We start from the raw sequence: 11,010 nt of genomic DNA, 5'->3' as shown, positions 1-11,010 counted from the left end.
TAGTCGTGACTAGGTCCTAGGTGAGTATTCCGGCCTTCATCATAGATAGGTCTTTATAGTCTCTGACGAGTATATGTTCACCGCTTGATAGCCTTTGTGTTCCTGACTAGTGGATGTTTATCCAAGTTGGGGCATGACCTCGGGTACTAATTTTGATAGTATGGGGTCACTAAGTACTAGCCGACCCTTCGGTGGTGTCCTTAGGGTACTCACTTCACTTTGTTTTTAAAAAAAGTTGTGAGTCTTGGGTGCGGTGGTGTGTATCCGCATGTCTAGGTCTGCGCAGATTTTAGGCTAGGGTTGTGTTGTCTCTTGGCCATGTTTTCTTAATAGTAACCGCTGAGCCAAGATACCGGTTCGATTACCTTCCCTACCTCGTGGTATAGACTTGAGTTACAAAGTGACTATTGACGGGACTAAGAACTTATGCCTGTCTTTGATATATTGCCCTTTCTTGTTTGATGATTCTATGAATCATAGAGGGTGATATGCAAGCCGGCTATGGTTGATAGAGTTTGGATTACAATTTGCTATATGATTCACATGATAGTTAGTTTGGTCAGTTTAGGGGTCATTTGTTAGAATACATGAAAAGTAAATGGTTTATCAAATTGTTTACATGTTACAGTACATGTTACATTAATTTTGACGATTCGTGGCTGGGAGGACTCGAAGTTACTCCCCACTGAATTGTGGCTTTCGTGTTTGTATAAAATGCGATTGTGAGTTGTTGATGCTTTGTTGGGGGTCACAGAGACGGCTAGTGAGCAAGGAACCTTGGACCTAGTTTCGGCTATTTTATTAGTAAACCTTTTACACTTTTGGTTTGTATATAATTTGAAGGGACATATGTCTCCCTTTCTATTTTTGGTTTGTATCCATATATTTCCGCGTCTTTAGTTATAAATGTATGTTAGTTTATCAGCTGTTGCAGGGTTATGACACTCTTCTTGAGTTGGAATTGGTTGTGAATGGTTTAGTTAGAAATTTTTTTGAAATTGCAGGTTTTTGGACTAGTTGAACCATTTACAAACATATCCTACCGCTTTTTTTCAGTAGAATTTACGTATATAATTAAGACTAGATTTAAGGGTGTCACAGTTGGTATCAGAGCCTATTGCTCTCGACGCACGTTTGTGCACCCCACTTAGAAATCACTTGACCTTAAAATAATAAACTTGAGAGAAGGGTAGGATGGGTAGAATTAGGATTTTATGTGGTAGTCTGTTTATGATTGCTAATTGTTAGGGTTGTTGATTGTTAGTTATTAGTTTTGGTGCCACTAAAGGTTGGTTATGCCAAATGTAGAATGCTTCCACTTTCTTGATATTTCTTTTCGTATTCAGTGTATCTTACCTTAATCTTCCATTTTCGTTGGTCATTCGTCTTTCAAATTCCTCTTATCTCGCCTAGGTAACTACCTTTCAATTCTTTCTCCCGTTTCATCTTAGGTTCGTTTTCTTCTTATAATAAAGTCCATGTGGACACCTTCCTTTTATACCGCAGGATAGTTCCCTTGTTCAAGAGAACCCAGTTTTGAGAGAGTGTATCATTGGAGGGCGTGAACGAGTGGAGAAATTGATTGTTTAAGGTTTGAGTTGTATCGGAGAACATAATTTGGGATCCTTTGGTTAGTCTTGTTAGTTGTGCTTGATATGAGAATTTAGTGAATTGAGAAATACCTTGGGATTTATGTCTATAGAGAGCTTGCTTGTTATAGATGATTAAGCATGGGTACTACCTTAGCACATAGGATGGAATGAACCTAAGCTACTTCATTTGAGAGTCTCGATAGTTCTTGTGGGGAATTAAAGGTATGATAGTTAGCCCTAATCCTTGTGGGCCTTGAAAGGAATACAATAGGACATTGATGTTGATTGATGGATTGGTATTGTACTTTGGAATTAGTTAGTTTGTTAAACCTTTTAAGTTGACCAAATCTAGTATAGAGTAGCCCTTGTTGACCTTTCGAAATTTGAGAACACGTGGTTGATCTTAGTAATCATATCTGGGTTAGGGAATTATGGTGGAATGTTGTTCAATGTAGTTCGTGAGTTCAAGGATGTGATTCCAATTTATGGTATCGGAGACTAGAAGTATTAAGTGGTGAGATGATATACTTGGGGATGACATAGTAAGTGAAGCTCAAGGACGAGAATTGTAAAGAAGATACTTTGGGACATGGGTGGTAACAAATGAATTTGTGTGGTGAATTGATTTTGGCTCTTAGAACCAATTGAGTTGAGGAATACCTACCATTGTGGAGTCCTTGTTAGTCCTATGATTTGGTAGACTTTTGAGGCTTTGTTGAACACCTTAGTGATGTAACCTTATCATATCAATCTTAAGCTTTGATGAGTGTTTGGTAAGCGGTAACCCTTTCATTGTGCCGCTTCTATTCTCCTTTCCTTCTCTTTAACGATCGTTGAACCTTGTCTTTATGCTAAATTTTACGTATCTTCTTCTTTCCCGAGATATCTTCTTAACTCGAATACCTCTTATTTTTGTCAATCGTTATCTTTACGGTCTGACTCCTTAGTTTCCTAACTTGTCAAATGCATGCACCCTTCAGAAATGTTTTACTGTTTCTCTATTCCGTTATCACTCCTTACCTCCTTAGTATAGTTGGTACCTTGTTGACCATGTTTACGGAGTTAGTGAGATGTGACTTGAGGATATAGGATTGGCTAAGTAGTCAAGCTTGTGTTTGGCTTCTATAATCACTTTGGAAATGAAGGTTTGATAATGTATATGTTACCGTGTGAGAAATGTTAAAGGTGGGATTATTTAGTTAGTTTTAGAGGGTGATATTGATTACTACTTGAAGTATGTTATGAGAGTGAGAGTAAGCTACATTGTTGGGAAGTTTTAGCACTTGTTTTGGTAACTAGAAAGGGTAATGGTATGGATGACACCAATTGTTAGGCTAAGGAACATAATTTCAATTTATGGTTTTAGGAATTTCGAGGAGATAAAGTGTGGTTACAATTAAGACCTTGTTCCTTGAGAATTTGATGGTAAGTAAGTTTAGGATATCAAATTTGAAAGAATACACCTTGGGGATGTTGATGACCAGAATGGATTGGTGGTGTAATTTGGTATTAGTTGGCTCTTGTGAGTCCTTGAGTTTAGAGAGACTTAGTGTTGAGAAGAATTTGTTAATCCTATAGTTTTATAGACCTTGAGGTCGCATTGAGTGCTTGAGATGATGAGACAATGTTGGAGCTGGGTGTAGTTCTGCTTTTGAGAATCCTTAATAAGTAAAAGGATAGAGAAACTTGATATCCTATTGATTTTTCATAATTTGAGGTTGGTATGTTACTACCTTGTTTTGAAATGAGAACCTTGTGGAATTTTTGAGGAACCTTCTCTTGGAGTTTAGAGCATGGTATTGGGACTCTTGATTGAAGGTTTGCTTTTTGAGGAAACCATAGTTGACACTAGTGGGATACAAATACAGCTTTGTTGGAAGTCTTGACCTTAGGCTTGTGAAAGTCGTTTCGGGATGTTTGAGAATTTGGAGCGTTGAGATCACACTTATAGTGAAATATCTTGTTCCAGGGAATATGTTAGGAAGAAGTAACATAAGCGATTGAGGAGACTCTTGGGAGTGATGTTGTTATTAGAGATATGAGTGTCTGGCGTTTCCTTAGTGTCTAATCTCCCTTCTTCCTTGATCATGAGTGTTACCGCTCATATCTCTCTTCCTTACATCATCATACTCCTCTCGTAAGTTTGATGTTGGTAACCTATGAAACTCTATTTTTGACATCCTTGTAATTATGACTTCAATTCTTACCCCATAAAATTCATCATAGCTCTTCTTGATTAGTTAAGCTTGAATCCTCTTAGCATACCTGCTCCTATGATGTCTAAGTTACTTTTCACTTCGGGGAATTTCTAAATATTTCAAGCTACCAGGTTCGATTCATTCTTGAAAGTTTATGTCACTTCTGCAAACTTAACCTATTTTTAAGGATTTGAAAATGAAATTTTGATTTATTTCCGTAAGGTATTCCTTTTTCTTACTTTTGTTCCGAGTTACTAAGCCTTAGTTAATCATAATTTAGTAAGATATCGTTCTTACTATAGAATTTTAAACTGAAATTTTGAAAATACTTTTATGATTTTCAATGGTTTTAACCTTAGTGAATGTTGAATCTCGTTGTTGGTGACGTCCCAATAATGGGTTTTCTCATTTATTGGTGTAGAGATAATTTTTATATCTTGATATGAATATGGATGTTCTTGTCTGATCAACAAGAGTATCACCGTTTCATTGAAAAGATACCTATATTTTCTTATAACTATAATTTCTCCTTCTAAGTTTCGAGGGCGAAACTTTTTAAAAGGAGGGGTGATTGTAACGCCCCGTAAATTTTTGGATCGTTAATATATTTGGAAATAATTTATTAATCAAATAAAATTTGATATTTAAGGTAATTAAAGTAAAAATAATTCAAAGAAATATAATTTTATTATATTTTGAGGAAAAGTATTTATTTTGATAGTTTTGAAATGTTTAAAAATAGTTTAAACCGTGTAAAATCTTTTATTTCGAAATAAGGGCGTATCGGGGGGAAAATGACAATTCGTTTGAACGTTGGGTAAACGAATTTGGAAATGGGTCGTGTGAATACTCAATTTTATTGTAATCTCGTGTTTAAAGACTTTGGACTTGACGGAATTTGCGTTTGACTTACGGATTTAATTATTATTGAAACGAGTCAAAACCGACTCGTAAAAATCCCGACTAAAAATCCCGTACGTACTTTTCTCCTTTCCTCTTCCCTTCCCCGCGTGACCAGCCCTTCTCTCTTTCTTTTTTTTTTCTGGTTTTCCTCCATCTTTATCTCCTACTTTCTTAAGAAACACCATTTTCATCATTTAAAGCTAGAAATCGTCACAACTCCTTCGTTTCTTGTCCGTTTTTCGCGAAATTTACCTTTCCGGAATCCCCTCGCCACGATCTACAACTTAGTATGTTCTAATTTCAGTTTTCATTAAGTTTTTTTAAGACTAATTTTCGGAAATTCGGTATTTGTGTTTAATTTTTGTGTTTTTATTGTTTAATTAGGTGAAGGATTGGAAGACGAGTTTGGGGACTCGTATATTATTGAAGATAGCGGATAGTTGCTAGTTAGGGTTTGGGTTTGAGGTGCTAATTGCTCTTTTTTCTAGCTTAAGGTAACATATTTCGAGTTACTCGACGAAAGATCGTCACATGTTTTTGATTTTTGTATGTTTGGTGAATTTTTGTTTGGGTAGTAATTTTCACATGTTAAACTTAGTTGCATGCAAGCTTAATTTGTGCCTTTTGGTAGTTTAAATTATCAAAGTTGAATTGGGGACGATTAATTAATTTTCAGACGGTCTTATAATGTATAAAAATGAAAAAAAAAAAAGAGAAGAAATGGTGCGGCAATGGTCCAGCGGCAGCAGTAGGCCCACGGCAGCCCGGCCGGTCTTGGGGTTGGCCCGGGTCGGTCCGTTGCTTGTTTCGCGGTTTTCCATGCTTTGTCCGTCATTTTAGGTTCATCATGGATATAATTAGAATGAGTTTACATGGTTAAATTTGTTAAGAGAGTCATAAAAGTAGCTAAAAGTTATGCTAATGGTAGAAAAATTATGTTATATTGACAATTATCACATGTTAGGATATTTTACAAAATGAAATGGTAATTAATAGGCTCAAAATGAATTTTATAGCTATAATTGAAATGTTTTGTTGATTGTGCCGAAAACTGAGCCTTAGTCCCTTTGACTGATGCGATGTCAGTTAATTGAGTGATTGGTCAGCCGCAATTTGACCGCACTGCCGCAGGTGGGGTTGCGGGTAAAAATTCGGTTGAATGAATTAGATAATCGGCCTTTTCCTTATTTTAGGCCATTTATTATATTTCTATTTCACATGTGTAATTAGTTGAATTTAAATAGTTTCTTATTTAGTTAGTTGAATATAAATAGCTTCTTATTTTGTAGTAATGGCCCTAGTTTCCCCTAAAGCCTTTTATATTGTTATAATTGCTAGGATTGGAAATTAGTATTGAATTCTTATTGAGGAACTGTTGGGATTGTATGCTGTAAATAGACATTTATATAGCTTTCACATGATAGAATGTTAGAATTTATGTTGGTAAGTAGGACTTTTTGCCCTCTTAAGGTTAAGTGGGTGTCTTACTTGACTTATGTGGTGAGTTTTGGGTGGTGTGGGCTAAAATATTCAAGTGGGACTATTTGTGACTAGGTCCTAGGTGAGTATTTCGGCCTTCATCATAGATAGGTCTTTATAGTCTCTGACGAGTATATGTTCACTGCTTGATAGCCTTTGTGTTCCTGACTAGTGGATGTTTATCCAAGTTGGGGCATGACCTCAGGTACTAATTTTGATAGTATGGGGTCAGCTTAAGTACTAGCCGACCCTTCGGTGGTGTCCTTAGGGTACTCACTTCACTTTGTTTTAAAAAAAGGTTGTGAGTCTTGGGTGCGGTGGTGTGTATCCGCATGTCTAGGTCTGCGCAGATTTTAGGCTAGGGTTGTGTTGTCTCTTGGCCATGTTTTCTTAATAGTAACCGCTGAGCCAAGATACCGGTTCGATTACCTTCCCTACCTCGTGGTATAGACTTGAGTTACAAAGTGACTATTGACGGGACTAAGAACTTATGCCTGTCTTTGATATATTGCCCTTTCTTGTTTGATGATTCTATGAATCATAGAGGGTGAGATGCAAGCCGGCTATGGTTGATAGAGTTTGGATTATAATTTGCTATATGATTCACATGATAGTTAGTTTGGTCAGTTTAGGGGTCATTTGTTAGAATACATGAAAAGTAAATGGTTTATCAAATTGTTTACATGTTACAGTACATGTTACATTAATTTTGACAATTCGTGGCTGGGAGGACTCGAAGTTACTCCCCACTGAATTGTGGCTTTCGTGTTTGTATAAAATGCGATTGACAGGTTGTTGATGCTTTGTTGGGGGTCACAGACGGCTAGTGAGCAAGGAACCTTGGACCTAGTTTCGGCTATTTTATTAGTAAACCTTTTACACTTTTGGTTTGTATATAATTTGAAGGGACATATGTCTCCCTTTCTATTTTTGGTTTGTATCCATATATTTCCGCGTCTTTAGTTATAAATGTATGTTAGTTTATCAGCTGTTGCAGGGTTATGACACTCTTCTTGAGTTGGAATTGGTTGTGAATGGTTTAGTTAGAAATTTTTTTGAAATTACAGGTTTTTGGACTAGTTGAACCATTTACAAACATATCCTACCAGTTTTTCTGTAGAATTTACGTATATAATTTAGACTAGATTTAAGGGTGTCACATCAAACCCTAAACTCTTTCCCGTCCCGTTTTAGGATACCCGGCCCCCCAAAAAATGGTTCACTCGGCCCCTCTAGGGTGTCTTTTTGTCTTGCCGCCTTCGAAAGAGAAGCAAGGGAAAGGGTTTAGGGTTTGATTAGGGGGATCCGGGGTAGTGGTCCGCCTAATCAAACCCTAAACCCTTTCCCGTCTCGTTTTAGGATACCCGGCCCCCAAAAAAGGATTCACTCGTCCCCTCTAGGGTGTCTTTTTGTCTTGCCGCCTTCAAATGAGAAGCAAGCGAAAGGGTTTAGGGTTTGATTAGGGGGATCCGAGATAGCGGTCTGCCTAATCAAACCCTAAACCCTTTCCCGTCCCGTTTTAGGATACTCGGCCCCCCAAAAAAGGGTTCACTCGGCCCCTCTAGGGTGTCTTTTTGTCTTGCCGCCTTCGAAAGAGAAGCAAGGGAAAGGTTTTAGGGTTTGAATAGGGGGATCCGTGGTAGCGGTCCGCCTAATAAAACCCTAAACCCTTTCCCGTTCTGTTTTAGGATACCCGGCCCCCCAAAAAAGGGTTTACTCGGCCCCTCTAGGGTGTCTTTTTGTCTTGCCGCCTTCAAATGAGATGCAAGGGAAAGGGTTTAGGATTTTATTAGGGGGATCCGCGGTAGTGGTCCGCCTAATCAAACCCTAAACCCTTTCCCGACTCGTTTAGGATACCCGGCCCCCCAAAAAAGGGTTCACTCGGCCCCTCTAGGGTGTCTTTTTGTCTTGCCGCCTTCAAATGAGAAGCAAAAGAAAGGGTTTAGGGTTTGATTAGGGGGATCCGCGGTAGCGGTCCGCCTAATCAAACCCTAAACCCTTTCCCGTCCCGTTTTAGGATACCCGGCCCCCCAAAAAAGGGTTCACTCGGCCCCTCTAGGGTGTCTTTTTGTCTTGCCGCCTTCGAATGAGAATCAAGGGAAAGGGTTTAGGGTTTGATAAGGGGGATCCGCGGTAGCGGTCCGCCTAATCAAACCCTAAACCCTTTCCCGTCCCGTTTTAGGATACCCGGCCCTCCAAAAAAGTGTTCACTCGGCCCCTCTAGGGTGTCTTTTTATCTTGCGGCCTTTGGATGAGAAGCAAGGGAAAGGGTTTAGGGTTTGATTTGGGGGATCCGCGGCAGCGGTCTGCCTAATCAAACCCTAAACCCTTTCCCGTCCCGTTTTAGGATACCCCCCCCCAAAAGGGTTTACTCGGCCCCTTAGGGTTTCTTTTTGTCTTTCCGCCTTCAAATGAGATGCAAGGGAAAGGGTTTAGGGTTTTATTAGGGGGATCCGCGGTAGCGGTCCGCCTAATCAAACCCTAAACCCTTTTTCGTCTCGTTTTAGGATACCCGGCCCCCCAAAAAAGGGTTCACTCGGCCCCTCTAGGGTGTCTTTTTGTCTTGCCGCCTTCAAATGAGAAGCAAAGGAAAGGGTTTAGGGTTTGATTAGGGGGATCCGCGGTAGCGGTCCATCTAATCAAACCCTAAACCCTTTCCCGTCCCGTTTTAGGATACCCGGCCCCCCAAAAAAGGGTTCACTCGGCCCCTCTAGGGTGTCTTTTTGTCTTGCCGCCTTCGAAAGAGAAGCAAGGGAAAGGGTTTAGGGTTTGAATAGGGGGATCCGCGGTAGCGGTCCGCCTAATCAAACCCTAAACCCTTTCCCGTCCCGTTTTAGGATACCCGGCCCCCCAAAAAAGGGTTTACTCGGCCCCTCTAGGGTGTCTTTTTGTCTTACCGCCTTCAAATGAGAAGCAAGGGAAAGGGTTTTGGGTTTGATTAGGGGGTTCCGCTGTAGCAGTCCGGCTAATCAAACCCTAAACCCTTTCCCGTCCCATTTTAGGATACTCGGCCCCCCAAAAAAGGGTTCTCTCGGCCCCTCTAGGGTGTCTTTTTGTCTTGCCGCCTTTGAAAGAGAAGCAAGGGAAAGGGTTTAGGGTTTGAATAGGGAGATCCGCGGTAGCGGTCCGCCTAACGAAACCCTAAACCCTTTCCCGTCCCGTTTTAGGATACCCGGCCCCCCAAAAAAGGGTTCACTCGGCCCCTCTATTGTGTCTTTTTGTCTTGCCGCCTTCAAATGAGAAGCAAGTGAAAGGGTTTAGGGTTTGATTAGGGGGATCCGCGGTAGCGGTCCGCCTACTCAAACCCTAAACCCTTTCCCGTCCCGTTTTAGGATACCCGACCCCCCAAAAAAGGTTCACTCGGCCCCTCTAGGGTGTCTTTTTGTCTTGCCGACTTCGAAAGAGAAGCAAGGGAAAGGGTTTAGGGTTTGAATAGGGGGATCCGCGGTAGCGGTCCGCCTAATCAAACCCTAAACCCTTTCCCGTCCCGTTTTAGGATACCCGGCCCCCCAAAAAAGGGTTTACTCGGCCCCTCTAGGGTGTCTTTTTGTCTTACCGCCTTCAAATGAGAAGCAAGGGAAAGGGTTTTGGGTTTGATTAGGGGGTTCCGCCGTAGCGGTCCGCCTAATCAAACCCTAAACCCTTTCCCGTCCCGTTTTAGGATACTCGGCCCCCCAAAAAAGGGTTCACTCGGCCCCTCTAGGGTGTCTTTTTGTCTTGCCGCCTTCGAAAGAGAAGCAAGGGAAGGAGTTTAGGTTTTGAATAGGGGGATCCGCGGTAGCGGTCCGCCTAATCAAACCCTAAACCCTTTCCCGTCCCGTTTTAGGATACCCGGCCCCCCAAAAAAGGGTTTACTCGGCCCCTCTAGGGTGTCTTTTTGTCTTACCGCCTTCAAATGAGAAGCAAGGGAAAGGGTTTTGGGTTTGATTAGGGGGTTCCGCTGTAGCAGTCCGGCTAATCAAACCCTAAACCCTTTCCCGTCCCATTTTAGGATACTCGGCCCCCCAAAAAAGGGTTCTCTCGGCCCCTCTAGGGTGTCTTTTTGTCTTGCCGCCTTTGAAAGAGAAGCAAGGGAAAGGGTTTAGGGTTTGAATAGGGAGATCCGCGGTAGCGGTCCGCCTAATGAAACCCTAAACCCTTTCCCGTCCCGTTTTAAGATACCCGGCCCCCCAAAAAAGGGTTCACTCGGCCCCTCTATTGTGTCTTTTTGTCTTGCCGCCTTCAAATGAGAAGCAAGTGAAAGGGTTTAGGGTTTGATTAGGGGGATCCGCGGTAGCGGTCCGCCTACTCAAACCCTAAACCCTTTCCCGTCCCGTTTTAGGATACCCGACCCCCCAAAAAAGGTTCACTCGGCCCCTCTAGGGTGTCTTTTTGTCTTGCCGCCTTCGAAAGAGAAGCAAGGGAAAGGGTTTAGGGTTTGAATAGGGGGATCCGCGGTAGCGGTCCGCCTAATCAAACCCTAAACCCTTTCCCGTCCCGTTTTAGGATACCCGGCCCCCCAAAAAAGGGTTTACTCGGCCCCTCTAGGGTGTCTTTTTGTCTTACCGCCTTCAAATGAGAAGCAAGGGAAAGGGTTTTGGGTTTGATTAGGGGGTTCCGCCGTAGCGGTCCGCCTAATCAAACCCTAAACCCTTTCCCGTCCCGTTTTAGGATACTCGGCCCCCCAAAAAAGGGTTCACTCGGCCCCTCTAGGGTGTCTTTTTGTCTTGCCGCCTTCGAAAGAGAAGCAAGGGAAGGAGTTTAGGTTTTGAATAGGGGGATCCGCGGTAGCGGTCCGCCTAATCAAACCCTAAACCCTTTCCCGTCCCGTTTTAGGATACCCGGCCCCCCAAAAAAGG

The 11,010-nt window shown here is 41.7% G+C and overlaps 1 long non-coding RNA gene across 1 annotated transcript; it reads left to right on the top strand.

Moving 5' to 3' along the window:
- The first annotated feature begins 4,840 nt into the window (after positions 1–4,840).
- On the top strand, positions 4,841–7,182 carry LOC141615133 (uncharacterized). Its single transcript, XR_012529648.1, has 3 exons — positions 4,841–4,980; positions 5,078–5,187; positions 6,964–7,182. It is a non-coding gene; the product is annotated as an uncharacterized LOC141615133 (long non-coding RNA).
- The last annotated feature ends 3,828 nt before the right edge of the window (positions 7,183–11,010 follow it).

Source organism: Silene latifolia, chromosome 11 (genome assembly GCF_048544455.1).
Source record: "Silene latifolia isolate original U9 population chromosome 11, ASM4854445v1, whole genome shotgun sequence".
In the NCBI taxonomy this organism is placed as follows: Eukaryota; Viridiplantae; Streptophyta; class Magnoliopsida; order Caryophyllales; family Caryophyllaceae; genus Silene; species Silene latifolia.
The sequence above is the reverse complement of the archived record's forward strand: the minus strand, read 5'-3'. Positions and strand labels throughout refer to the sequence as shown.